Source organism: Acinonyx jubatus, chromosome B2 (assembly GCF_027475565.1).
Source record: "Acinonyx jubatus isolate Ajub_Pintada_27869175 chromosome B2, VMU_Ajub_asm_v1.0, whole genome shotgun sequence".
In the NCBI taxonomy this organism is placed as follows: Eukaryota; Metazoa; Chordata; class Mammalia; order Carnivora; family Felidae; genus Acinonyx; species Acinonyx jubatus.
In genome coordinates, this window is record NC_069385.1 from 73164903 (window position 1) to 73188966 (window position 24064).

Consider the following 24064-nt stretch of genomic DNA (forward strand, 5'->3'; position numbering starts at 1 on the left):
GTGACATTAAATTGAAGAACCAAATTTTATGAAGGTTTAGAAATCTCATTTCAGAGTGAAAACTTTCATTTGAAATTACACTCTTCCTTTCTTCTTTTACAATTTTTTTTCACATTATAATCCTTTCTGCAAATACTCATTAAATGGCACAGTAAATAACTATCACTTACTCTTATTTTCTTCTGGAAAGATATACTCCTTCAAAAAAACAATACCTGCTAAAATACTTATAATTTCAAAGTGTGGTTGTGATAGACTTGTTAAAATAGAGGGTTGGTTCTGAGTTTGGAAATGAATGCCATAGCAAGGGAAAAAAAGACACATAAGTGATTGTATAATTTATAATATTTATTAGTTATTTTTAAAATGTTCAGGGCACGTGGGTGGCTCAGTTGGTTGAGCATCTGACTCTTGATTTTGGCTCAGATCATGATTTCAGGTTGTGGGATTGAGTCCCATGTCGGGCTCTGTGCTGAGCATGGAGCCTGCTTAGGGTTCTCTCTCTCCCTCTGACCCTCTCCCGTGCTCATCTGCACTCTCTCTAAAAAAAAATAAAAATAAATAAATAAATAATTCAGCGTTGCCTTTATTTCTTAAATAAAGAGAGAGAAATAAAATGAATGTACTTATTATGTGTCCTTTCTCATTATTTCTAGATTATTAATAATACATAGTATTTACTCATTGCTTACTCTCTGCTACCCTGAACAAATTATTGAGGTAGGTACTATTATTATACTCATTTTATAGTTGAGGAAACCGAGCGCAGAGAAACTAAGCCACATGCCCAGGATCACTGAGCTAGTATGTGAAAGAATTGAAATCTGAGCTCAGATTGTCTAGGGGCACAGGCTAATTGAGGCTCTGCAGTCTTGTAGCTGCACCATCTAGAACATGGAGACTTTTCAGTCTGTGCCTCAGGGTAAGAGAGCCAGATCACATGCTGGCTCTTGAGTACTTCTTTCTGGCAGTGACAAAAGCCACGTTTGCTTGCAGCCTATTTTCCAGAGCTAGTTGTGTGGCCCTTCCTAACTGCCAAAGGGTGGGAAATGTGAGGGAGCAAACAATATTTGATGAGTAGCAAGTGCCTGCCACAGCTACTCTCATTAAAAACTTCCCTTAAAAGTTTCAAACAATAGAATACCATTGAATAATATGAATTTCAAACATTAAGCCAGGAGAGAACCTATATTAAATATTCAGAATTTCTGGGCAAACTCAGCTGGCCCAGCCTCTTCACCTCACCTGCCCCCCCTGGTATGGTGTTCCTTTCTCTGGGTGGGTATATTAAGACCGTGAGTTACATTTACTTCATAATTTAGTTTTCTGGCACTTTCTGGACTCCCATTATTTATATGGAATCTTTTTTTTAAGCATTAAAACATTTTTTTAATGTTTATTTATTTTTGAGAAAAAGAGAGACAGAGCATGAGCAGGGGAGGGGCAGAGAGAGAGGGAGACAGAATGTGAAGCAGGCTCCAGGCTCTGAACTGTCAGCTCAGAGCCCGATTCAGGGCTCGAACTCACAAACCATGAAATCATGACTTTGATGTCAGATGCTTAACTGACTGAGCCACCCAGGCACCCCTGTATATGTGGAATCTTAAAATTACTGAGGTTCAGTCTGTCTCTCAGATTTGCCTTCTCCAGGGGTCCTTCTCTTCCCACTGAGATTTGGTGCTGTCTTGCAGAAGACTGACTGTCATGGAAGAGTGCTTGTATTTTTGCCCAGTTTTCCTGAATACATACAATAGCAAAACAATCTCTAAAATTGGCAGAGGGAATAAGGAATGTTATTTATTTCATTTCCCTCCCCCACGATTGCATCCCCCCCATTATGTTCTCTGACTGTTGGGTCTTCCACAGGTGCTTGTATACACCCATTGATCCATCCATCCATCCATCCAAAAAATATTTGTAAAGTTCTTACTAGGTATCTTTCTATCAGATGAGTCTCCTTTGCATCACTTTTTGATTCTCAGTTTTATTAAAGACGTTTTTTTTTTTCCTGGAAATGAGCTTACAGTGTAGTTTCAGACCTAGCCACTTCCCCAGGGAGCAAATAGCTTGCCCTGTGGTTGACACCCCTGTGCCCAGTCCATCGGATTTCCCTTGAGAACTTGACCATGATAAATGAAGGACACTTAGTCCCTAGAAATGCAGAGAGAAGAAAATGTCATGTGAATCCCCAGCAATCTTTTGAGGTGGCAAACACAAGGCAGAAACCTTGATTTAAAATCTCATCATTATGCAACCAAAGTAGGACATGTGAAAATCACAGCCATAAAACTCACCTCCTGAAATATGATAGCTACAAAAGAGGTTAGAATAAATGCTTGCACTGGAAAGTTTTCCTGTGAAATTTACACACAGCTAGAATAAATGCCATCATATAAACATACCTATTGCTTTGGTTATGGATTTATCAACACTGTGGTGCTCTTGTCTGGCTAAAATGAACATCCCAACGAGATAAACATCTATGACCTTGGTTCTTAGCCTGGTTTTTGGTGGACTCTGCAGCATCAAAATGGTATAATGGAATTTTATGCAGGCCTCAGGGTCAGGATTATTGGTGCTCTGAACCAGACTTGTGTGGGAAGGAGGGTGGATTTGAGAGACAGAGTGAGACCTTGTGCATAATAGAGCTTTTTGCTTTAAGGTATATGGAGAAAATCCTCCTTCCCAAGATACTCCTCTGCCCCTCTGCACATTGCCAGTAGTAGACACATTCACTTAGTCATAGCAACAGAAATTCCATTAATTAGGATTCATTTATGTTAACAAGAATCCTTTTTAAGATTCAATTACCTTAGGATGGCAATTGCGAATTCACAAGTTCATGCAAATTTTCTTAATCAGATTGCCTTTCTCTTTAATACCTGCCTGAGATTAGTGTCTTTGAAGGAAATGGAAGGAGAATTTGGAATTTGGTGGTGTTGTTAGGGGGTGGAGCTGGGTAGAGGTGGAGATAGGAGGGAAAAAAGCAATTAAAAATATGTTTTTCCAATTATGAAAATCCTTCATGCAGTTTAGTGGAGTGCTTAAGGGAGCAGGCTCTGGAGCCAGATGACTCTTGCCAGCTCTGTGACGGGGCAAGTTGCTTCACTCTCAATTACCTTGGTAATATGAAGATAATAATACTAATACTTATATTAGAGGGTTTTGTTGTTTGTTGTTGTTAGATTAAATAAACTAATGCATGTAAAGAGGTTAGCATAGAGGAAGCACTCAAGAAATATTAGCTATTATGAATAATTTAGAAAATACAAAAGAAAATGAGTTGCCCAAAACCCTATACATATCTCTAGAGCATCATACTTTAAAATGGGCACTGTTGCGGCACCTGGGTGGCTCAGTCAATTAAGCATCCAATTTCGGCTCAGGTCATGATCTCACAGTCTGTGAGTTCAAGACCTGTGTTGGGCTCTGTGCTGACAGCTCGGAGCATGGAGTCTGCTTCAGATTCTGTATCTCCCTCTCTATATGTCCCTCCCCTGCTCACACTCTGTCTCTCTTTCTCTCAAAAATAAATTAACAAATAAACATTAAAAAAATTTTTTTAATGGGCACTGTTAACATTATCACCTATATCTATCCACTATGTTTATATACCATATACAAGTAGACATATAAATTGGGATTACATTGTCATTAAGTCTTATTCTGATTTTTCTTCAGGTTATATTAGCTTATGAACACTCTGGGAAGGGCTTCATGGAGGAGGTGACTGGTAAGTATATTTGTCTTTCCAGAGTCAGATTTGAAACGCATTTCCAGCCTAGCAGTACAGTATAACAAAAACATAAGGCAGGAAGCCCAGGAAGAAGTGAGGACACTAATGTGGGGCAGGACGTCTCAGGAGGTAGAGAAGCTAAAGGAAAGGTTGGGTCTGATTACTGAGGAACAAGAGTGCTTACTTTTTGGCACTGATAGAAGGAGGCAGGTTTAAGGAGACCAGTTAGAAGTCACTTGTAATAATCAAGCGCAGAAGGGGCAAAAGATTAGAATTGGACCTGAGCTACTCCTATTGGAATAAAGAGGAAACTATGGATAAGAGAGGCAGCACAGAGGAGAATTGACACAATATACTAACTGATTAGATAAGGGGCTGTTGGAGGGAAGAGATAAAGATGGCTCTGAGGGAAAAAAAATAGCTCTGAGAATTCTAGAAAGTATGACAGAGGGTATTGTATTATTCAGACCTTTGAGAGAAGACCTTTGAGAGAAGACTTTTAGAAAATTAATGAAATCAGTAAATAGAAACCAGATTATAGGGTTAACAGCACAAGGCTAAGAAGTTCAGGAAATGAGCATAGATAACTCTTTGAAGGGCTTGATGTCAAAGATGTAACATGGAGTGTTAATGTAAAGGGGGAATAAAATGGAGGTAAGGCTTTGTTTGTTTGCTTCTGGTTTGTTATTATTTATTTATTTTTCTTAGGGATAAGGAAGACTTTTATCCCAGGGGAAGAGAACACATGAAGATGAAGGAGAAAGAAAAGAAGGTAATAGGGAAAGGGATGGAACCCCAGGTGGAAGAACCCACCTTGTATAGAAAGGGATTCCACCCTCTTTTGAGAGGAGAGATGAGGATAAAATAGAACAGATAGAACAGTAAGTGAAAGGAAGGTGGTGTTTGGAGAGATATTGCCATGGAAAGACCCGGAGGAGAATCAAGTCACTGGTTAAGGGTAGAAGGCAAGTGTGGGACTGGAAATTTTCATAGAATGGAAAAGATTCTGAACAACCTGGGGAAAAGATAGGCTGAGGTTAAGAATTAAAACAAACAAACAAAAGATATTCAAGAGCTTTGAGGCTTATCTTATTTAATTAGAGAACGTATGCCAATTTTGAACCATAGCTATGCTGTACAAATGCTTTAGTTATATAAACCTATTGGTTGTTGAGGACATCTTTCATTGCAGCAGCTAGAGAAAATATAATCTTCATTAAAGTTATGTATTAATTCTTCTTAAGATTCTTGCTTAGATAAGGGGTACAGAAATAAGAGTAGCTTCTCTGTCTCAGGAAGCGATCATAAACAGTCCTTTTTTTATTTTACATATATGTATTTACTTATTTTCCATAATTAGCAAATTGTGCTTTTATAGTAAATACAAAGCTATATCCACTATAAAGTTAAATGACCCAAGTTTTGGTTTAAGCACTAAATGAGAAAATGTCAAGAATTTTGAAAAGGAACTACTTTCTAAAAAAATCAATAGCCTTTGTGTGAACAGAAGTGTTTGATGTTTAAAGCAAAACTCCATCTCTCTCTTCTTTCTACTCATTTGTACTTATTTACTCATTTATACATGTATTCATTCATTTAACAAGCAATATTTAAGTTCCCACTATGTTTTATGGACTGTGAAGAGACAAAAAGATGGAATTCTCAATTCATAACTGGTTATTGATGACTTATATTTTTATCAGAATGTGGAAATACTAAGAAGACCCCTTCCTCATCTTGGGAGCCAGATGTGTATACTCCATGTGCATATATGAGTTCACTTAAAATGGATCAGGGCATTTAAATGTAACTTCAGGGAAATAATAGATTATGCCTATCATATATTCAGTGCCATCAGGTAGACTAATTTAAGTAGAATAGCTGCCATTGAAAATCTTAACAAAGGATGCTAAGAATAAGTATTAGCTGTCATTAAAAGCCCTATGGTATTATTAAAGAAACTAATAATCAAGAGAATTCACGCAAGAAAGAATAAAATAAGATTATACATTTTAATAAAAAGAATGTTTGTCTTGGGTTAGAGAGGCCTATAACTTAAATGTAAAGGTCATTTAAATGATCAACATCTATTGATCTGTTATGAGTCTGCACTGTGCTTGGTACAGGCCCAAAGATTATATTTCTCCTTCTTCCATGATGTAGGTCAAAGTGAGGACATTTTCTGGTCAATGTTTTAAGATTTAGTTAAATGGAATTGATACTTATTGATTCATTTTTAATATTGTTATTAGAAAAAAATTATTTTCAGATGGTATCTGCAACATAACACTCTGCTAACTTTGAATCCTGTTTCTGTCCTAATTAGTTGTATAATCTTAGGCAGGTCACTGAATGATTCTGAGATTGTTTTCTCATCTGTGAATTAGACACAATGATTTCTAAGACAGTGTGGTTGTGAGGATTAATTGGACAAGATAAGGACAACTGATCCTTCCTTCATCAAATATTTACTGAGTACTTGCTCTGTTCCAGGCACAATTCTGGGACTGTGCACACAGGAGTGAATAAGGCAGACATGGTTCCTATTCTCATGAACCTTAAAGTCTTATAAGTGCCATTAAATACATGGAAAGGATAACAGGGAAGGACAACAATATAATGGGTGGGCAAGGAAGTCCTCTCTGAGGAAGGGACGTGTCAGTAAGAGTGAAGGAAGAGAGAGGCAACTGTGAGAGAGTAGTGAAGAATAGTAAGCTAAATTCCCTATGATAGGAAAGGTGTGTGCAAAGAAATGGTAGAGGTAAGTGTGCTGGAGCATCAGAAGTTTAGGAAAAGTGGTGTGACAATGGAGTACTATGTGGCAATGAGAAAGAATGAAATATGGCCCTTTGTAGCAACATGGATGGAACTGGAGAGTGTTATGCTAAGTGAAATAAGCCATGCAGAGAAAGACAGATACCATATGGTTTCATTCTTATGTGGATCCTGAGAAACTTAACAGAAACCCATGGGGGAGGGGAAGGAAAAAAAAAGAGGTTAGAGTGGAAGAGAGCCAAAGCATAAGAGACTGTTAAAAACTGAGAACAAACTGAGGGTTGATGGGGGGTGGGAGGGAGGGGAGGGTGGGTGATGGGTATTGAGGAGGGCACCTTTTGGGATGAGCACTGGGTGTTGTATGGAAACCAATTTGACAATAAACTTCATATATTGAAAAAAAAAAAGGAAAAGTGGTGTGAGATATAAAAAGGTTGGTCATAGACTCAATTGTGCAAGACCTTGTAGATCATGGCAGGGTTTAGGGATTTTATTTTTAGATCATGGGAAAGCCAATGATGGAAAGTCAGAACTGTAAAAGATCTGGCCCTAGTGTTGTTATTTAGGTTAAAGATGGTCATGTACCAGGTTGGTAGCATAAAAGACACAGAGAAGCAAATAGATTAGTCATCTGTTCTGATAGAGAGTATAGGTTTTTAAGTATGGAATGGATATGAGAGATAAAAGAGATAGATGAACCTGTTATGATTTGGTATATTCTGCCTTGTGTAATTGGATAGGCTGTGGTAACATTTACTAAGATGGGGAAAAATAGAGAAGGAGCAGGAGTTTTTTTTTAAATTTAATTTTGGTGGGAGGGAGGTTAAGAGTTCTGTTTGGAGCATGTTAAATTTGAGATATTCAAGTAGAGATATCAAGTAGATAACTAGGTTGGACTGTATCAGATACTTGCTCAAAACCCTTCACTGGCTTCCCATCTGAGTTAGAATAAAATCTAAAATTCCTTTTTTTAAAAAAATGTGTATTTATTTATTTTGAGAGAGGGAGAGCATGAGTGGGGGAGAGGCAGAGAGAGAGAGAGAGAGAGAGAGAGAGAGAGAGAGAGAGGGAGAGAGGGAGAGAGAGAATCCCAACCAGGCTCTGCACTGTCAGCACAGAGCTGGATGTGGGGCTCAGTCTCACGAACTGTGAGATCATGACCTGGCCAAAATCAAGGGTTGGATGATTAGCCACCCAGGAGCCCCCAAATCTAAAATTTTTATAATGACTGAGAGGGTCTTGTTTTGCCTTCTGGTTACTTCTCTGATCCCATCTTCCTCCTTTCTTTCCCTTACTCACTGCTCCAGGCACACTTGACTTTTTTCTCTTTGTAGAAACTAAACATGGTATTCATGTCTCAGGGCCTTTGCATTCACCTTACTTGCTACCTAGAAAATCTCTTCCCATAGGTCTTTGCCTCTTGGCTTACCCCTACTCCACTCAGGTCTCTGATCAAATTCAACTCCTCAGAGATTTCTTCCCTGACCGCTCTACCTGGAATGGTTTCTACCTTCAACTTTAATACTCAATCCCTATATCTTGATTAATTTTTCTTTTTAACAGTTATTGCTTCTAACACATAAATATTCTGTGTTTATTGTTTACATGACCTGTTTCCCTACTAGAAAATAAGTTTCGTGAAAGCAGGGACTTTGTTAAATTCACCGCTATATCTCCAGACCTAGACTCATACACCACAGGTACTCAGTGCCTCAGTATTTGCCGAATGGATGACTCTGTGGGTCAAAAAGCAAAGGAGTATTTGAGCCTAGAGCATATATTTGGGAGCCACTAGCATATAGATGGTGTGTAAAGCTCCAGGAGGGACTGAAGTGACGCAGGGGAGAGTATGTAGAGTGCAAAGAAGAGGGCCAAGCCTTAGTGCTAAGGCACTCTCAACATTGAAAGGTTGAATTGAGGAGATTGGGGGAGGACCAAAGCCAATGGAGACCAAGGGTTGATAATCAGAGAAGACTGGAAGAAAAGCTGAGAAACAGAGACAGGATTCCAAAAAGTAAGTTCTATTAGAAGGCAGAAGTTCCTTTCTTGTTTGATCTGTTCTTCAACAAAGTTGATTTTAAGCTTTCACATTATTGCTCAAAGTTAATTTCTCTACATAACCAAAACTTAGCCACATTGAGGCTGTTAATTGTAAATTGAAAGAAAGTACTCAATTAATCTGCTTTTGCATATCATAATTATAATCCTTCCATCAACCTCTTTTCCCATTACTATTGCTAAAACACAAAATTTGGGTAATTTTAAGATCTAATTGGCTTTATTCAATGATTCATAATTCAAGCAGCATCCCATCTAGCAAGTGGAAAGAGGGTCCAAGGAGTTATACAAAATGGAAGGTTTTTATAGGCAGAAGTTAACAGAGTGGATTATTTCAGGCAAGCCACCTCTCATTAGGGAAAAGCAGGAGGTCTTATCATGTGGATTGTTTCACTAGCGCTGATCAGGAAATTCCAGACTGATTGACTTAAAATTCTTCTCCTGGGAGAGGCTGAAACTATAGTTAGGTTAGGTATTAAGTTGTGGTGGGGCTTAGCAAAAGTGACTCCATTTGGGTATGTTGTTTCTTTTTAATACTGTTTATTAAGGCATCTATTTGGCAAATACTTAGAAATACCATCAGCCTTAAATTTTTTCATAAGATTATTTTTGTTCCCACTGCCTGTTCTTTTGTCTTTGTACAAATATAACTATATAGTTTAAATCACAGCTGGATTGGAGGTAGGATGGGTGGACCAATGAAATCAAAGTAGCACCAGAATAGTTGGGCTAATCAAAGAAATAGTATTATTTGTCATTGATTATTTACATACCAGTATCCTAAAAATGGCAAAAACAGTATGAAGAGATGATAAAAGATGTTTGAAAATGGTAGGGTGGATATTAATATTTGATCTATTCAACGAATATAGATTTAATAAATCAACTTTTTAGGTGGGGTGCTACTTAAACAAGGGGTGTTGATTTGATTTTCTAAAACAGTCATAAAATTAATTTTCTTTCATTGTTGATATTGCCAAATAATTTCCTTGGTTCTGAACTATTTCAAAGAGGTCTTAAATAAGTAAAGCCAAACATGTATTTTCATAGGTGATTTTATCTGTCCTCTAATATCCTGACTTATTTCATTATTTAGAAATGTATTTGAAGTCAGTCACCTTGGCCACCAGTAAAATACATGTTATTTGCTTCTTTCAGAAAAAACTGTTCCTTCAATTTAGATACCACATAGTGTTTGGGCCACAAAGAAAATACTGCATTCTCTGGTATTAGGACAAATCATATACAATTACAGAAGGTAGCTTTTGCTTGAAGTTATTTCTTACTGGTCCAGGCAGTATTTATTGTTGCGTATAGAATACTTAGTGTTCAGATAAAACTCTAAACCCAGTTTTTATTAGTTAGGATATCAGAAAAGTTGTTTCTCTTATAATTATTGTTTCTGATACAGGTAGGACAAAGTGTTCTGAATTTGTACCTTCATGTTAATTTCACGTTGAAATGTAAGAAATGAAGGCTTGAAAACCAGAGTCTTATCATCATACTTGGAAAGTAATCTCTCTTTCTCTTTCCTTCCCTTTTTTTTCTTTCTCTAATCTTTCCCTTCTGTTTCACAAAGATTTAAAGTGGCATACAAAATATAAAGAGTAAGTGAAAATAAATATAAGGCCAATAAGAAACATGAGGCAGAAGAAAAAGTCAAAGATAGGAGAGTAAAAGGGAATTAGGAGTAAGTTTAAATGTCCAAACCCTACCCCCAAATTCCCATGTACTTGTTAGAGGTAGGCTGTGAATGTGAAACTAAGCCTTCTAATTGGCAATATGAGGAAGGGAATACAATATGTTTTACCAAAAGGAAAAATAAGTCAGTCACTTAGGATAATCATCGTATTTCCTGACAGTGAGACCAGAAAGACTTTTTTCTACCCTTGGCTTTCATAGAGGGAATACTATGTATGTAATGAACAGTCTTTTATGACGTTCTTAATAATACATGGGCTTATGGTATTAAACAAAAATACAACTCATAAAAGTAATTTAGGTCCATGAGGGTGGGACATTGGAAGGGGTGTTTATCCTAAAATGCAGTCAAGGTTAAATACTCCCTAATGATCTACTCTCATTGGATTATATAATGTTTAGATAAATGGCAAGTTTTATAGCCTGTAGATCACTGATTTTCAAACTACAGGTTGCATCTGTTAGTGGTTAGTAAAATATATCAGTGGTTCACAACCAACTTTTAAAAAGGATTAAAGAAACAGAAGAGAGTAAAGAAGAAAAATCAGAGTATCTTAAGAAACTTCATCATTTCTTTCAAATGTGTGTATTGGGTCATGATGCAAAATGCATTTCTTACTGTGAGTCTAGTTAAATGGCATGAAAAACCCTGCATTGAGGCAATTCTCATAGACTATCTTTCGTGCCTAATTTTGCAGAAGGTATTCCTTGGCAGTAACTCTAAGATTATATCCTTTGGCAAGCACCTTGAAAGCTGCAATTCTGAGTTCAGTCATCGGCTGGGGGCTGGGAGTGGGGGCACAGGGGTGGGGGGTGGAGAGAGAAACATTGAAATACACTTGGAAAAATGGAGGTCACTGACAAGTGCTCCATACTGCTGCATGACGGTGAACCAAGACAGTGCACACCAGGGCATGACAAGCTTTCTGGAAGCAAAAGGAAAGACTACATAACTAAATGCATGGCTTAGTATGGAGCCTCAGCTATAGCCCAGTTAAGAGTTGGAAGTCATCCATCCAAAAAAATAATTTTGGTCCTTTTTTCAAGCAGTAAGTATAGTGCAGTTCCTGTGATAAGTAATAAGTTAACTACATAATTGTGGTAAAGTTACATTATTTATAAGAGAATACCCTATAAAAAAAGTGTCCTTGGTTTCCACCAGGCAAGTCTCCTGATGCTAAAGACTTTCAACTCTAGAATTTGATTAGTTTTCTGTGACTACAATGCAAAGGAAAATTCAACCTGTTTCCTCTCATAAGCTTCAAAAGTGGTTTCCTGTGTGTTGAAGTGCTACAATTAGAAATGTCTCAGAAAACAGGACTTCAAACATGACAATCCCTGAATTACATCTGACACATATTAAACCCAAGAAGAACCACAGAAGGAGATGTTAGAACAGCATGGCTTATGAAGTCTTCTTTTTTTAAAAAAATGATGTACGTGGTTACTGTGAATTGTCTTTTTGCTGGGCCTGCCTTATCCACCGTCTTAGGCTCCCTGAGATTGGAGACAATGTTACACACTTTTAAAAGGAGAGTGAGTTTATTGATGTTTAATTTACTTTCAGTAGAATTCACTCTTTTTGTGTGAACAGTTCTAATGAATTTTGATATATGCTTATTGAGTTTGTGGCCACCTTACAAATCAAGGTAGAGAACGTTTCCATTGACACAAGAAGCTCTCCACATGCCCCTTTGCTGTCATTCCTCTTTTGTTGCTCTGGGGTCTTGGCAACCACTGATCTGTTTTTTGTCCATAATATAGTTTTGCTTCTTTCAAATGTCACTTAAAAGGAATCATACAATTTGTACTGTTTTGGGTCTGTCTTCTATCTAGCATAATGCTTTGTGATTCATCCTCGTTTCTGTATTTGTCAGCACTTCCTTTTCAATGTACAAGTATTTATCCATTTGCCAGTTGATGCACACTGTGTTTTTTCAGTTTTTAGTAGTAGTAACTAAAGCTACTGTAAACACTTGTGTACGTTGACATGTCTTCATTTCTCTTGGGCAAATGCTTAGTTGAGGGATTACTAGGTCATATGGTGAATGTAGATTTAACTTCATTAGAGCAAGCTCTTCTTGGCTAATCATTCCTCAGTCACTTTTGGCCAAAGATCAGCACTTATAGGGAACAAGCTGAGTACATTTAAATGAAAAACCACCAATCAGACATCAATCCCAATGAAATTATTACCAGAAAACATAAAAAAAATGGACTGAATTTGACTTCTACTTCCTTAGTTATCTTCAACTATTCTGAATTAACTACTGATAAACAGTGAAATGGTTCAAGGCAGCAGGAAACAAGTTAGGGAAGCAATTGGAAGAGTGCTGAATTCATAAATTGAAAAATAAGTGTCTAGAGAACGAATTAGCGATGCTTGCAAATCATGCAGTGTGCTCGCTTTTCTCATTTTCATTCTTTGAGCTAGAAAGTTAATAATATTTTTAATGATTCTGATTTTAAGTTGAAGGAGTTGAATTTACATGGAAGCAACATAAAAGTGACCTAGCATATTTCTTTTGAAAATGTGAGCTAAAAAACCAATTTTGTATGTATTGTGCTACGTTTTAGCCACTTAAACAGAGACTCATGTCAACAAATGCCATCAGACTGAAACACTGCTTCATCTTCAAGTGTTTCAACGTGCAGTAGTCCCCTCTTATTCCACAGTCTGGAAGCAGGTGATCCTACTGATGTGTTGTCAGAAGGTCAATAGTAGTCTAATGCTATGTCACAACACCTATGACATTCACTTCACTTTGTCTCATCACATAGGCATTGTACCATCTCACATCATCACAAGAAAGCACAATAAGATATTTTGAGAGAGAAAGACCACATTCACATAACTTTTATTACAGTATATTGCTGTAATTATTCTATTTTGTTATTATTGACAATAATTGTTTCAATTACTATTATTGTTACAACAATAATAATTACTGTGCCTAATTTATAAATTAAACTTTATCATAGGTTTATATGTATGGGAAACAACATAGCATATATAGGATTTAGTACTATCTGACGCTTCAGGAATCCACTAGGAGTATTAGAATGTATCCTCCACAGATAAGGGGGGAGTACTATATTGTCATAAATAAGAAACCAGCTACAATAAGAAATGCATATATTATTTTTTTAATATATATTTTTTAATTTGAGAGAGAGAGCAGGGGAGAGAGGCAGCGGGAGAAAGAGTCTTACGCAGGCCCCGTGCTCAGTGCAGAACCTGACACGGGGCTTGATCCCACAACCCTGAGGTCATGACCTGAGCCAATATCAAGAGTCAGACACTTAACTGACTGAGCCACCCAGGTGTCCCAGAAACCCATATTTTAATCAAAGAATTTCTGTTTGAACTTCCAATATACCTTTCCTTATGGTTTTATATCTGTAAGATCTTGGTTATTTTGACAAAGCATCAATTCAGTGAAAAGCCATTTTATATTTTTAGTGTTTAGGTGAGTTCTTCCAACTTAGTCATTTGTCTGAAGTCAGTTTGAAGAAGTGACTTCTACGAATCGGAATTCATAAATGCAAAGATTCTGTGAAGGATGCTTAGCTTTATTCTTTGTTAACAATCAATGTGTTGGGGGGATTTACTCACAGAGAAAGCTCTCCTGGTTTTCTTTAACTTTTTGAAATGATGTGCTTTTCAAATAATGCATTAAATGTTCACTGTTGACTATGCACTTATTTGTGGCCACTGGTTTTGTAAGACAGAATCCAGAGTTATTGAAGAGGAAGTCAGATAATACTTGGAAGACAGTATTCAATTATCACACACAGAGGCAAGGAATGGTGCTTAGCTGGACCAGCACATCAATCATTAAGGCCTAATTAGTACATAGACTTCTTTCTCTTTCTGAGGTCTTGTACACAGTAATGCCATGTGTAGGTTCAGTGGGTACACAAACACTGTTGGAATGTGTAACCTGACACTGCTTCTTGCTGTTCTCCAGGTTGATACCTGGATTTCACATTTTCATATTTCTATATTTAAAAAAATTTTTTTAAACGTTTATTTATTATTGAGAGACAGAGAGAGACAGAGTGTGAGCAGCGGAGGGGCAGAGAGAGAGGGAGACACAGAATCCGAAGCAGGCTCCAGGCTCTGAACTGTCAGCACAGAGCCCGACATGGGGCTTGAACCCACAAACCCCGAGATCATGACCTGAGCAAAAGTCAGACACTTAACTGACTGAGCCACCCAGACACCCCTGATATTTCTATATTTTTGACTGAGGTATTCATTCCTGTTAAAAACTATGTGAAGCAACATTGTCTCTTACAAGTATCTTTTACACTATAGTATGAAAGAAGGACAGAACAGGTGCTACTAGATAAGACCCAGGGAAATTGTGGGAGGAATGTGAAATGCCTTTGGTTGGGAAAACACAGTTCATGCTCTAGAACCCAAATGAACTAGCTTTTGCCCTGGAAATATAAATCACCATTCTTGCTGACTTACAGTCCCCCTTAGATAGAACCCAACCACACCCGGGATCAGCACTTGACCTATATAAGACTAGAGTTCCCAAGGGAGAAATGATATTGTCTTGCACCAGGTGATAGCAGTAGAGAGGAGGAGAACAGCTAGATTTGCTACTTGATTGTTGGGCTGGGACTGAAGGAATGAAAAGGCATGAGGCAAATATGAGGCAACATATAGGGCAATGTGGGGCAAGCTAGAGGAGAATCACATTTTGGGAAAAGAGTGAGAGATGCATTTTGACCAGATAAATTCTGAGATGCCTATTAGATATCAGGTAAAGATGACAAGTAGGCTGGGGCACCTGGGTGGCTCAGTCAGTTAAGTGTCCAACTTCAGCTCAGGTCATGATCTCATGGTTCATGGGTTCGAGCCTCAAGTCAGGCTCTGTGCTGACAGCTCAGAGCCTGGAGCCTTCTTTGGATTCTGTGTCTCCTTTTTCTCTGCTCCTCCCCCACTTGTGCTCAAAATAAAATAAACATTAGATAATAAACGTTAAATAAATAAATTACATTAAATAAATAAACATTAAAACATGTCAAGTAGACAATTGAGAGGTGCCTGGGTGGCTCAGTCAGTTGAGCAGCTGACTTCGGCTCAGGTCATGATCTCACAGCTTGTGAGTTCGAGCCCCATGTTGGGCTCTGTGCTGACAACTCAGAGCCTGGAGCCTGCTTCAGATTCTGTGTCTCCCTCTCTCTCTGCCCCTAACTCACTTGAATTCTGTCTCTGTCTTTCTCAAAAATAAATAAACATTAAAAAAATTTTTTTTAAATGTCAGGTAGGCAATTGAGATACAAGTGAAAAGCTCAGAGAATAATTTGGAGCCAGACGTGTAAGTTTGGAAGTCATCAGCAAATGCATTTTATTTATTCACCTGAGGTGTAGAAAGAGAGAGTTATGAGTTAAGAAACAACTCTGGACAAAACAGTGGAGAATCCTTACATTTATAGTAGGAAGGATAGAAAAGGAAGAACCAGAGGTCAGATGGAGAAGGAAGATCCTAGCAGAGGATTGACAAGGGACTCTCAATGAGGTAAGGGGAAAACCAGGGCAGTATAGTGTCACAAAAGCAAGGGAGAGAGTATGTCAGGTCATGAGTGCTTAAACATGTTAGCTGCTACTGAGAGGATGAATAGGGCATTGGCCACTAGACTTGGCAGCATGGTAGTGTTAATGACTGACAGACCATCTGTGGGTTCATAGTGCCAGAAGACAAAATGTTGAGGATGGAAGAGTGAACAAGAGCTGAGGAGATGGAAATTTCTGAGAGATTCTACTATAAAGAGTAGAGAAATGGAGAGGAAGTTTAATGTGGGGCCGATGGATAGAGGTTTGTTTGCTTTTTTTTTTTTTATGAACAAACTCTAGAGCCTGTTTTGAGTCTGAGATACAGAATTAATGATATGAGAGAGAGGGATGGAGGGGATAATAAGAAGGTGAAAATCTTGAGGCCAGAGAGACAGGATCCACAAAAGCAAGGTTTGAACTCAAATAGCAGGAAAGAAAGTAAGTTCCCGTTGGCTCTTGTTTGCTTGATGAAACTTGGAGGAAACCAAATGAGAGAATGGGAAATAATTAAGGAGTGAGAAAATTGTGTAAATCTTGGAGAGGGGCAAAGCAATGGGGAAATGCAGTCAGATTGCTGGAGTTTTGAGGGTCTACTGGAGTTTGTGGTCATGACTGTTATGTGAACTTACCTGTGTGATTTTCTTCATCAATGTTCATCTGTTTCGTTAACCATCTCAAATATTTGTATCCACCAGGGTTTTTATTTTCTATTGGTACTTATATTTAGAGATGCACAGGGAAGGTGAGCTGAAAATGATGGGGTCTGTGGAATGGAGGTCTTGAAAAGGTTTAAGAATTTTATTAGGGGGATTATTGAACAAGTGAGCTAGAAAGATTGAAAGTGGTGATTGGAGAATTAAATGCTTGAAACTGAGATTTTGAAGGTGGAGCAATTTCTGCTGATGAAATGGAGAACCTAGGATTTAATCACAGTGTGGGTGACTGGGGTGGAGTGGAGGAAAGCACATTACAGATGTTGTCAATAAGAAAACCAGAATCCCAAGTGGATAATCTTGTGAATGTTGGAGTCATCATGAGCAAGACAGTAGTTTCATGGGAAGGAAGACCATATATAAAGCAAGGAAGTGGGAGATGACAAAGGACGCTAGTAGATGACAGCAAACAGGAGGAAAATAAGGTGGTATATTCAGGTGCCCTACAAATCAAGGGAGCAGGATGCATTCTTTCCCTTTCCCTTTCCCTTTCAATCTCCCCCACACCACCAAGAGGACATCTGCACCACCCACTGAGAAGTAAATGCAAACTCCTTAGAGCTTAACTTGGCTACCAAGGCTCTGCATGATCTGGCTTTCTTAATCTACTTCTCCCATCTTTTCTAGTACATTTTGGAATATTACCCACATTATAGTCATAATGGCCTTCTTTTAGTCCCTTGAGGAGACCAAACTCCTCTCTCAGGGTTCTGGCATATGCTATTTCTGGTGCCTTAAACTCTTTTCATATGAATGACCCCTTCTTAGCCTCAGCTTAGATATCATTTCTCTTCCCTGACCTCATAAATTAAGGTGGTCCTTTTTATAATGCTTTGTTCCTTTTCTTTGTGTTGCTTATCAAAACTTGAAAGCATATATTTAAACATTGGTTTACTTTCCTATTATTTATGGTAGCTCCATGGAAGTAGGAATTGTCCTCCCACTGTTGTATTTACAGAAGCTGGCAGAGTGCTGGGTACATGGTAGGCAGCTCAGCAGAGGGGCACCACATAGTGGTTAGGTGTTCAGGCTCTGACGTTAGATAGCCTGAATTCATTTATTTATTTATTTATTTATTATTATTTTTTTGGGGACAGAGAGAGACAGAGCATGAACGGGGGAGGGGCAGAGAGAGAGGGAGACACAGAATCGGAAACAGGCTCCAGGCTCTGAGCCATTAGCTCAGAGCCTGACGCGGGGCTCAAACTCACGGACCGCGAGATCGTGACCTGTAGACAGCCTGAATTCAAATCCCAGCTCTGTGGATAATATTTATGAGATTTTTGGAGGATTACTTTCTCTGTGTCTTTGTCCTTTCCTATTCAATCTGTAAAATCGAGAAAATAGTAATTGTCTTATAGAGCAGATGTGAGGGTTAGAATAATATATGAAACTATATATGAAGTCTACCTACTACAGAGTTAAGTGTGCAATAATTGTTTGCTAAAAGATGCTGTAACTAAATATTCATTGACTCAACTTTCTATTGTGTGTAGATTCGTCATAGAAAAAGCTTTTTTAGTCTCAAAGCCGTATTATTTCTAACATTAAGTAATCAAACCTCTCTAATGTTCAGTTGCTTCAACTATAAAATGAAGAAAGTTGGGTATTGTGATCTCTACGTTTTTTTTTTCTGGTTCTAGAATCTTCAATTATATGACTACCGAGTAGGTGTGGGTTTTTTTTTTTTTTTTGCCTTTTTTCCCCCTAATTACACCATAAAATAGGTTTTGTTTTCCTCCTTTGACTTGTTATGAAAGTAGTCATCCTCAATTACTTAAAACAGTGCGTTGTTTTGTTTGTTTTTTGTTTTTGTTTTTGTTTTTGTTTTTGTTTTTGTTTTTGCTTGTTTTAGTAAGAGTTGGAGGCTAGTGAAAATCGTCTAGGAAACTTTTTCAAATTACACATGTTTTCCCTCTTCTCTTGCCTTTGATTCTAGAACAGAAGGGGAGGGAGTGTTGTAGTTAAAAAAACTCCCCAGCTAAATCAAATCTCCTCCTTTGGCATCTTCTGCTGACCACCTACTGTTTGTCTTATTCAGAACCAATGCTTTAAAAGTTAGGAAAGAAGAGATGCTTAGCATCACTGCCTATATATAAGCCAAATATAACAGGCTTTCCTTCTTTGGACAATGTGATGACTATGACCATGTACCATTTATTCCCCCCAATTGGGATTGTTATGAATGTCACTGTTCCAAAAATGATTCTGTTCACAGCTCTGTGCAACCATCTCTCTCCGATCCTTAGAATTTCTGTATCAAGTGGCATTTTAATATCACAAGTCTCTTTTTAAAAATTACACCATAATAAAATTTAAGTTCCTTGAATTTCCTTGTATTCTACTTCAGTGAAATTCTATTTAGATTTTAAAAGGCATCATGCCTTTGAAATATGCTATAATCAAATCCCAGTGAAAAATGACAACAAATCTAGGTTTCAAGTGTAAAATTTTGAATAAGTGTTTTATTTTGATTCTTGTCTGACCTGCTTTATCTCTTTTTACTTACCTGTCAACCAAAATAGAGAAAAGGGGGAGGCAGATTCACAAACCAGACAGCGCATGGGAGTTGGGTCATGGTAGGATTCTTGACCTTAGTATCTACCAAGTTTAGGTGCCTGGAAAGTCCGAAGTGGATTTTTATTTCCTCATGGTGGGAATTGATTTATTAGCTTAGGTGGTGACCATGACTCTGCCTCACTTCATGGCCTTTCCTCTGCCTTAGATATATGTCTATTCTCTGAGGCCTTTGTTGTCTGAGGTTGCAACCAGGGAATTTTCTACAGCTTGAAAAAAAAACAGTGTAAAGAGAAACATTTAATAGAAATCTTTGAAACCTAGTCTTACTTGTATTTCATTTTTCTTCTTATAGTTTTAAATTTTTCAAGTATAATCAATTTTGTTGTATAAAATTTCCATTTCAATCAGCACCTGCCCGAAAAAGCTTTTCAGAGTGTTTTTAATTTATACATGCTAAGGTGGCTCCTATTTTGCAAGGTGTTTGGATAGGAAACCTTTCTAGTTTGAGGAATCTTTTGCAAATTCTTGCTTATATTTGCTACTGCAGATGTACCTGAAGCTCTAAATTACCTCATTTTCTGAACATTTTCTGAAACTTCCCAGTGTTTCTGGTATCATCGAACATTTGAAATAGAAAAAAAAGTTTTGTGTAACTTTGAATGGAAAAACCAGACAGTTTTTAGGAGACTAAAAACATAGAAGCATGAGGGAATTGTTTCACTATTCCAGATTCTTCTCTGAACTTAAAAATTATTTTCAATACATGTCTACTAGTGGCAATAAGATAACATACAGGTGTGAGAGAAAGCCAATCTTCCAAAGACCCCAGACGGAGCTCCCACTTTTAAATGTGGGTTCCAAGCAAACTTTGATTCAGTTCCACAATATTTAATATGTGCCTATTATGAGCAAAGCATTGTGAGAGATAAGCATAAAGCAAAGACCCATCCTTTTGGGAATTCACAGTCTAATGGAGGAGACTGAGATTTATGCACATGACTTAGATTAAGAAGACCATGAGAAGTGATGTCTTAGGGATAGACAGGAGGGGATTTGGACACATGGGGAGGGACTAGGGAATCTTGAGGAGCTTCTTGAGCTGAGCCTGGAAAGATGTGTATAGCAAGGTACATTCTGAAATTCTTTCCATTTCCATTAAGTATCACATACCTTAGCAATAATCTAACTCTGCCATTTAATCATTTATTTATTCATTCAGCACCATTGAAGACTCTCTGTGGGCCAGTTACTGGGCATTCTTGGATTTATTCAATGTTTATTCATTCAATATACATTATTTTAGTGCTTACCACATACTCTTCTTACTGTATTTTCTCCCTAGGACTATAATCTTGGGAGGTTCTGAAGATGGTCAGCCATGGGAAACTGTGCATGGCCATGGAGTCCAATTCAAACTTTTTCATTCTCCAAATAATTCACAACTAACCCAACATTGTTCACCTTATTATTCATAACTGTAGTTTTTCCAAGGCAAGGCCATTCTAAACTTAACTGATACCATAATTTGAGGTTAAAAGAAACAAAAGTGGACTAGGAGAGAAATGTCTAGTTCTGAACCCATCATTTATTATCCTCTCTATCTTGGGCAAGTCAGTCTCTCCCTGTCTGTTCTGCACCTTTAAGATGAAGATAATAATCTTGACTTGGTAATAATATTAGAGTGGGTAGTTGTGAGGATTGAATGAGAAAGCATGCCTGAAAGCCCCTTGTAAGCTGTGAAGCATATAAAAATGTAATGTTCTATTGGTTAGCAACTTTTAGCACAGCAGGTACTAGACATTTGCAAAATACTTGATGATGATCATTAAATTGATGGTAAATACTTAGTTGATGTTGAATATTATCAATATACCCAGCAAGTGATCATTGGAAATGTGTCTGTTCTGGACTGAATTGTGTCTCCCAAAATTCTTAAGTTGAAGCCCTAATCCCTAATGTGACTGTACCAGGATATAGGGCCTTGAAAGAAGTAGTTTAGGTTAAATGAGGTCATAAGGATGGGGCCCTAATCCAATAGGACTGATGTCCTTATAAGAAGAGGAAAAGACACCGACAGTGCTTGTGGATGAGGAAAGGTTATGTGAGGACACAGCAAGAAGGCAGCCATCTGCAAGCCAAGGAGAGAGAGACCTCATGAGAAACTAAGCCTGCCAGCACCTTGATCTTGGACTTTGAACCTCTAGAACTTTAAGAAAATAAATTTCTGTTGTGTAAGCCACCTAGTCTGTAGTATTGTATTATGGCATCCCTAGCAAAATAATATAAAATCCTTATATACACTTCAATCATTTTTCACTCTCTTAATGGTTTATGCATGTCACAACTAAAAACTATTAAAATGGAGAAATATGAAAATCATGCTCACCTAGAGTTTTAGATCTGGAGTTACTTAAAAGCAGTAATAACAGATTTAGAGGATTATCAGTTGTTTAATGCTACAAGTTTAAGAGTTGTAGGAATATTCTACCTAATTCATTTGTTTCTTGTTGAAATTTTACCTCTAAGTTTTTAAATTACATTCAACAAATTTTATACCAAGCAGTGCACATCTGTTGTTAAGATGCACAGATGTGTTATTTGCAAAAAATATGTATCTCATGGGGTGTAGGGTGGCTCAGTGTGTTAAGTGTCTGACTTTGGCTCAGGTTATGATCTCATGGCTTGTGGGTTCTGGCCCTGCATCGGGCTCTGTGCTAACAGCTCGCAGCCTGGAGCCTGCTCAGGATTCTGTGTCTCACTCTCTCTCTGCCCCTCCCTTGCTCACTCTTTCTCTCTCTCCAAAACAAATAAACATTAAAACAATTAAAAATATATAGATATCAGTAGAAGTGTTAGATCTTAGTCTAATGTCTACCAAAGAAATGAAATGCCAGAAGTCTGGAATTTTTTACTGGGCTCATTTTCTTACCCAGTGGGGATTATATTTATATATGCGTTGATATCTTATTTTTGTTCAACATGGAAGGGTTTTCACTTGTGAGACATATGTTCCTACCTCATTCAAATTCCCAAATATTTGCATTGAGAAATATTACTTGTTTTATTTTTATTTTTCATGTATCTATAACACTGTGATTTTATTTTGGGTGCTTTGTTTTTCAATAAACAAGGATTAGGAATTCATGGCTAAAATGACAACTAGTCTTCAGAGTGAATCACTTGGTACTAAACTGTAGATTTTAGAGTACATATAACTCAGTTCTTAGTCTCTGATAACTGTACAGCATCTTTTTAAGTACATAACACTTTATTTTGAATAAAAGCTTTAAGGCCGTTTATGAAAACTGGCTAACATTATAAAATAGGTTATAGGAAGAAGGAGTTTTTTGGCATCTGATACTGCCTCAAGTGGAGGCTTAATGTGAAGATTTGGCAGAACAAACATATCCTTAATAAAGAAGGCAAATGACTTAAAAGTTCAGAAACTGATATAGTAACCGATTCAGGAAACCACACCATTTTTTGGTTACCAGATTAGTGTAAGCAAATAGTATGATGGCAATAGACGAATAGGTGCTGGGCATATATTCAACCCAGTAGCAAAGAGGACTTTGTTGCTTAGAACAAAGAGGACTCTTTCCAGTGATTAGCCCATGGTCAGAGGTTTTGTTACCAGAAGGAGAAATAAAGCAGGAGGATTAGCCATACATTCATGAGAGGTGATGGTGGTGAGATTACCAAGTACTAGCACTCTCTAAAATAATGATTGACTAGCCTAGCATGTTTACCTTGAGCCCAATCTCTTGTTAATCTATGTGCAATTCAGTCATCATCTATTATCTGTTTACTGCTTTCTTTGTTTTGTGGCGGCTCTCCAGGAAAGGGGAAGAGGTTGAGAAGACAATAAGAATCCATATAGTTAAAACACTTTTCTCCCACCCTGGAGGGGAATCAGCTTGCCACTCTCCCCACCATAGTTCTCAGCTTCTTAGAAGGAGCAGGACTGCTCTAGCTCTGTCCCCATGTTTTCCCGATTTCCCAGGGGGCCTTAGGCCAGGCTAGCCAGCCAGAAGTGAATCTGTGTGGAGGCTGCTGGTCATTCTTTGGATGGCTTCCTACCTGCCTCAGGGCAGATTCATGAGCATCAGTGACTCTCTTAAACTCTGCAGTCTTACTCTTGACCAGCCTATGTAGCCTTTGGTGCATTGTAATATATTTTGACTTAATAATTTGCAGTTATAAAGAAAATCATTTTAGGGATGCCTGGGTGGCTCAGTAGGTTGAGAATCTGACTCTTGATTTCAGCTCAGGTCACGATACCAAGGTCATGGGGTAGAGCCCCATGTCAGGCTCTGCACTGAGTGGGGAGCCTGCTTAAGATTCTCTTTCTCCCTTTCTCTCTCCCTTTGTCTCTCTCCCCACCTCATGCACAGGTTCTCTCTAAAACAAGCAACCAAATAAATAAATAAAATCTTTTTAGATTAATGTTGTGTCTCTTAACTGTTTGCAGTTCCCAATCCACATTTGCTTATACTGTTCCTTTTACTTGGAATGGCTTTTCACCTTCCTTTATTTACCTAAAATTTGTACATCATTCACTGTTAGCCTCAGTCTCAATTACTCACAAGCTTCTCTTGGATGCCCTCTCTTCCTTAACTACTACACCATTAGGATTTATGCACAGGGAGGTATAGAAGTAAGGTAATGAGTAAGGAAACCTTCCTAATTATAGCCTACTCCTAATAATTAATATTAAGTATTAAGTATTAAGCATTCTCTTTGCTGAAAAGAAACCTGCTTATTATAGGTTAATCAAGTGTTTTCCAAATGTTTTGACTGAAACTTTTTCTGCTAACATCTGTAGACCTCTGGCTGGTGTGAAAACCATCAGCATGACCTTCAGAGATGGTCTAACTGATCTTTGTTCCACATTCAACAAAGTATTAGTCAAGGCTGTGTTAACTCAGCGAGGGCAGGGGTGCATCTATGTCTCTCTTGTGATACCTTCTTCTCTTTTTATATTCTGTT

The 24064-nt window shown here is 37.8% G+C and overlaps 1 long non-coding RNA gene across 1 annotated transcript in view; it reads left to right on the forward strand.

Annotated features, from left to right (window-relative positions):
* Nucleotides 1-24064, forward strand: part of LOC113598499 (uncharacterized) — a 190929-nt gene that overhangs the window by 147415 nt on the left and 19450 nt on the right. Inside the window, exons 5-6 of the long non-coding RNA XR_003419124.2 lie at nt 3682-3733; nt 4445-4508. This is a non-coding gene — a long non-coding RNA (uncharacterized LOC113598499). The remainder of the gene's footprint in view (nt 1-3681; nt 3734-4444; nt 4509-24064) is intronic.